This window comes from Papaver somniferum, chromosome 6 (assembly GCF_003573695.1).
Source record: "Papaver somniferum cultivar HN1 chromosome 6, ASM357369v1, whole genome shotgun sequence".
Lineage (NCBI taxonomy): Eukaryota > Viridiplantae > Streptophyta > Magnoliopsida > Ranunculales > Papaveraceae > Papaver > Papaver somniferum.
Window position 1 is genome coordinate 46,950,781 of NC_039363.1, and position 6,181 is coordinate 46,956,961.

Consider the following 6,181-nt stretch of genomic DNA (forward strand, 5'->3'; position numbering starts at 1 on the left):
GAGGACCTGTTGCTCAGTGAAATAAGGAGTTTTGGGGTTAGCTAAGCGAACCTGCTATCCTACGGTTGGTGATAATCTGTGACTAATAACATGTGGATGAAAAACATAACTTGAATCATTGTTTTGCAACGAAGAAGGATTCCTTGATCTTGTCTCTCTTATTGATTTCAACTTTATCTTTTTAATTGCTTTGTTTATTTTCTTTTGCTTTATAAAACAAACCCCCCTTTTTGTGACAACTAAACAACTAAAACTCTTGCTCCTCGTGGAAACGAACTTGACTACACTATATTACTTGTTAATTAAGTGGAAAATATTAATTAAAATTTGTTGTGGTTACGACAGGCATCACTCAACATCCTCCATATCTTCGTCATCCGCCACCCCATCACCAGCCTTGGGACCCTCGTCTGATGCTTCAAGATCAATAACAGTTTTCAACTTTCCCTTTCCTTGGGAAGACTGTAGAAGAAAACATACGCCAGCTAAGGATCAGGGGCAAGATACTAAGGAATATACGAATACAAAGGTATGGTTACGATCATTACCTCCACAGGTGTTAGCGTAGCTGTGTCAGCCGACGCCTTTCTCTTCCTAGTCCTAGTGGCTACGGAATTACCAGCAAAGCCTGGAGCAGTTCCAGCAGAAGAAGCAGGGGAAAACTGCAAAAGAAAGCCATCAGAATATCAGACAAAGATATCAAAGCAGAAAAAGATATCAAAGCGGACAAGGATATTAAAGCAAAAAACTTCAAACAGAAACGAAGGTTACCTCATGAGAAGCAGCAGGGTTGAAAACCCAAGGCTGGTACCCGTCATACTTCTCGGGCAAAGAACGAGCTGAACGAGGGGCATTGAGATCTGCGTGGTGAAACCATAGGCCCAAGGACCAACCACACGAAGGGGAGTACGAGCCCAACGATCATCATGATCAAGACGGATGCGATCATACTTCGGCAAAGGAAGCCTAGAAGAATAAGGGATGACAGTCAAACCAGTCTTATCAATCTTCTCCAGCAAACGAAGGTTGTTACCGTCCCTAATCTGCCTAGCAGTAACATGGATACGACGAGGGCCAACACTCCAAGGAACAAGATTACTCTTCTGAATAGCATCAACATACATAGCATTGAAGTTGGCAGGGGTATAATCCTCCTGCTTAGACCTTCCATCAGCAAAGGGGTCATAAGACTTCAAAGTAATCTTTCCCTTACTGCGGTACCAACTTTCACGAAGGGCACGCCGGTAATTTCCAGTATACTGCATGACTCCTAGGACCTGAGTCTTGTTCACCGAGTCATCCCTGGTAGAAAATACGTCATAATAGAAAGGATCCTTTCTACTAAACAAATGGAGGAGCATACCTGCGGCCAACTGGCCAACGCTAATCAAAAGGTTATTCTCATCATAAGGAAAGCTCCGGATCATAGACTCAGTAAGAACATTCGGGCCGTCAACAAAGGAGACCTCAAACTTATGGAGACGAAAAGACTTGGTGATCTCAACTATGGACAAATGAGCATAGTTATCTTTGTCGCGAAGTTGCAACCTTTGAAGTTCATAATGAGGAGGAGGAAGATCCTCCGCACCAATTTCTGTTCCTCAGCACCATCGGGATCCGCAACAACCTCAGAAACCACATCCATCTTAGCACTCGTAGGTATCTCAGTGTCCTCAGGTGGTGGAGATGGAGTAGCATCGGGATGATCCATCCGCGGAGGCGGGTCCGTAGACGAAGAGAGCCTTCGCTCCTTCTTCGTAGGCTTCTTCGGAAGTCTCATTATCCCTAACACCAACAGAAAGAACATCTCATCAACAATGGCAGATGAGAATTGCAGTCAAAGCAAAGGCAAAATAGAGGCAGAAATCAGTGTACTTTGGGCATGGGTTTTACTAAAACCAACCAAAGGAAACGATTTAGACTCACTACCGAGCAAATGCAAGGGTCATTCATTAACATAAGCAAAGTTGCAGGCGAGGAACAACACTACACCAATTTTAGTGATTAGCAACGATAGATGGTAGTTGCAAAGTGGGGTCGCAACAGTTCAAGTAGATGTTGCAAATTTTCGCAATGGCTGTTGCGAATTTTCGGTTGCAACAGTTATTATCCGTGACAACGTGCTTGTCGCAACAGTTTCTAACAGTTGCGAAATTAGATGGTCGCAACAGCTACAGACAGTTGCGAAAGTTTTGCAACATAAAAAAAAATAGTGGTTTTGACTTGTCAAACCCTGGTTTTGCACCGGTCAAAACCACTATTTATTTAATTTTTAATCAACTTTTAATTCTTCAGTTCCTCTGTTTTGGAAATCATTCCCCTGCAACAATTTCAGGCAGAATTACAGTGAAATTCTTCAGCTCTTCTTAGGTAAAAACATTCAATGCATATAACCATAAGTTTCTAAGAGATGTAACTTAGGCAATACATAGTCATTTCATACATTGAATTATAAACACCAAGCATCATTGACAAGTATATAAATGTTTCCTAAGTTTTCAGAATATAGAAATTTTGCAGTTGCAGTTTTAATGTGAAGTGTAATAGCAGTAGTAGAAACAATCTTAAAGGAACAAGACTGGAGACAAGCTCAACATTCATTACCTACATGCTCAAACAAGTATAGCTTCTTGTTGCTTCATATCCAGCCTTGTAAATAGTGGCACTTACTGCTCATATCTGCAACCTGCAAAACCCATGTACACCATCAGAGAAGCCATTGTCAAAAAGAATTGTATAAGTGAATAACAGCTTTCACTGACACTTAAACTAAAAAAGGCTATCTAAAAAGATTAGTGGTAAATAAATTTTTTCCCACTTTCTAGGTGATTTCAGAACTCAAGGACTACTGTTTTTCTTCCATATCTAAGTTTAATAGATACGAAAAAGGTTAACTAAAACGAAAGCTAGCGTAAATTATTTGTTTGCATGTATCAAAGTAGCTTCAGAAATGCACATACCTATTTAGCCAAACCAATTGCTTTTAAGATGATAAGGTTCTCTCATTAGTCGTATCCCACTATTCTTCATCTTCATTACTGTTTACAAGAACAACGCCATCTGTATAATTAACATCGACCTCAACATCCTCTTCTTCTTGGGTTCCATGCTCTTCGTGTTCTTCTCCGTTATCTTTTACCTACTGAGAAAAAAGTGAAACAAATCAACTTCCAATTCCCATCACGGAATATATAAGAATAATAAAAGGGAGCATTTTACATAGAAACAAAGAAATTGCCTGGATGGATGAATACCATTTGAGAATTTTGCATGCGACAAGTCTTACGGATGCACCTGTTGATCAAATAGATTTCGACTTCTCAAACAAGAATAGCAATAGACCAATATCAAACGAGCGAGGAAACTTCATTTAAAGCAAAAAATCACTACTACTTACCAGAGTCTCCGCAAACTCTTCAACTTTGGCGAAAGATTTCATTCTCATGCAGTCAACACCAAGCAAGGTGATAAAAACACTAACTGAAGCAAGCAAATGCCACTTCTATCGGTTAGATAAACTTCACAAAAGCCTGCAATAAACATATGGATTCATGAGATACACTCAGACGACTAAATACCATTGAATTCAGAAGCAACTTGGGTAAAATCCAGTTAAATCTCGGAATCAGAAACAAAAAACATTGGATTCAGAACCCTGCGCATGCATGTATGTAAGAGAATTAATCAAATAATGTTAAGTAAAACTAAAAACTATATTTATACCCCTTCAACTGCAGAAACTTCATTTGAACCCCTTGTGATATGTAGATATTGGCTTTGAATAACCTCTTTTCTTAGTTTTCTACTATTAGAATTGGGGTTGCTGCCAAAAAGAAATTTTGCATCTCTCAAGTGTAAATTCACGAGGTCATTTGCACCAACACAGAATAGATAGTTTCTTTGGTATAAAATCTAAAAACTAAAGAAAAATAGTATGTTGGATGCAATAAATCTTAGAGATGAAGTCCCATATAATGTTATGTATATATTGTTTTAAAAAGAAGTACCAAAACGTCAGGACATCCAATAGCTTGATGTCAGTATCCTCTACCATCCATTTTGCGCCATCCTTCATAAATCCAACATAGCTTGTGTCAAACTCTGTTTTCCACATGAGCTTCCTGAGTTGCAAACATTAATTGGTTATGAATTGACCTAATTATACAGATGTTACTAAATAAATCAGGTCACTAAGATCTGAGGAGGATACAATATGTGCATGCATAATGTCACAAACTCTGAGGTTCATATTTCAATTTCCAGAAATAATCCATGTGAATTTTATCCAAAACTGAACATCTAAACGGAGATATGATAATCTTCTTGTGATCCAACCATGAATGTAACAAGTAAACTAGCTCTTCCAATAAAAAGTTCTTGATTTGGGCATGTAAATTGTCTAAGTCATTCACTTTTTCTCGCTGAAGGGAGTACTGAAGTTTTACACCACTAGGTATGTGGATAGTCTTTATAGTTTATACTAAATCCTGGAAAGCAAATGTCATTGAAAACAACAAGCAGGAAGATAGTAAAGCCTCTTAATCGACTAAAAGGTTTGATATATTACATTATGAATCATGATAGTCACTTTACCAAAATTACATCACAAAATTTTGTATGAAAATTAACATCTTCCAAAATGATGCAGATAATATCGGTAAGTTCCTAGACAACATTGTGATAAGAAAAACTATGAAGTACCTATCGGTGTTTAATGTTCTCAAAAGCACGCGCCTAACTCCTTTAGGAATGTGTAAGGATTTCATAACTTCAGCTGTAACACGCAAGAAACTGTTATGAGCTAATTAACCATTGAACTATTAAGATTTCACCAACAATAAAGAAGTACATAAAACTTCACATTAAATGCAAAGAAAATACACTTACAGCTGGTTTAAATTTTTTTTTGCATTTGTTGGCGAACCAAGAAGGTGGCCAAGGTTGAACAACATTTTTAAACTACTAGTTAACAAACAAAAGATGTCGTTTGTAAGCGATTTCAGCGTCCTTATTTTTAGGTAACTTTCCAGTTCTATTGTTTTGGATTTGCCACAGGATTTTGGGCTCCAAGGTTGAACAAGAAAAAGCCAGTTTCTGCACCATATTCTTGCTAACTCTGGTTTTGATTCAAATCCTAAAGTAGTAGGATTCAAGTCAAAAATTAGAAAATTTTAAGTCAACCAAAGGATGCTTTATCTAATGTTCTGTAATTTAGCTTGCACCCAAAGAATTTTTTACTTTTCACAAACATGTAAAGTCACAATTAATCATGGTAAACTGAATTTACAGAAGTTGATTTGGGTGTCAAAAATTACCGGTTATATTACTGTTCCTTGGAACATCCACTAAGAATGATGGACCTGTGAAACCAACAAACAAGATTGTCAGCAGGGCCAATCAAAATTATCATGATGTTAAAATCGAAACCCTTTATCAAATAAGTCAATAGCATCAATGATAACAATTTTGTCTCAAGAAAGTACATAAAGAGAGTGAGGGTGGGGTTTATACCATTGAGAACCTCAAGATCAAGTGTATCAACATCAAACCCAGCATCAAAATAATGATCAAAAATATGACCAGGTGCATCAACATGAGTACCTGTATGAGTAGGCAATTTCATCTCGGAATTATTAGCAAGAGATCCAAAATTGACTTAATCCTTCTGTAGATCCCCAAAAAGGCATAGTAGTTCTATAAGTATGGCTAATATCAAGTATTCTTCCTCCTCCCATGTACTTCCCTTCTCTCTGGAACTAATTCTTCATCAATACTGTTCCAAGTTTTACATAATTCTGATGGGTAAGCTTTGCAGGAATCTGCTGTTGCTACTACAGATGAAGTGATAAAGGTACATAGTGTACATGGTAACAGCAGAATCACCTGAGGATTGTTACTCTTCATCATTATCTTGTAATTTTGTCTTCGATTGAGCTGAAATATGTTTCACAATTTACACTGCTGGCGTGAGAAATGAAATACAATAGTTTTTTTGTTTTTTGTTTTTTGTGCTCGATAGAGCTTTATTTTTACCCTTGGAAATAGTCAGCAACACTCCACTTGTTAAGTACTAGACTAGATGGATAGGGATCCAAGGGCACAGCTCAAGGATGCCTCCAAATCAAATCAATATATCTTAAATCCTATATAAATTTCAGAAATCTGCGATTCTTTTACAAAC

The 6,181-nt window shown here is 37.5% G+C and overlaps 1 pseudogene; it reads right to left on the reverse strand.

Annotated features, from left to right (window-relative positions):
* Positions 1–2,340: 2,340 nt before the first annotated feature.
* Positions 2,341–5,916, reverse strand: LOC113285631 (annotated as a pseudogene).
* Positions 5,917–6,181: the final 265 nt, after the last annotated feature.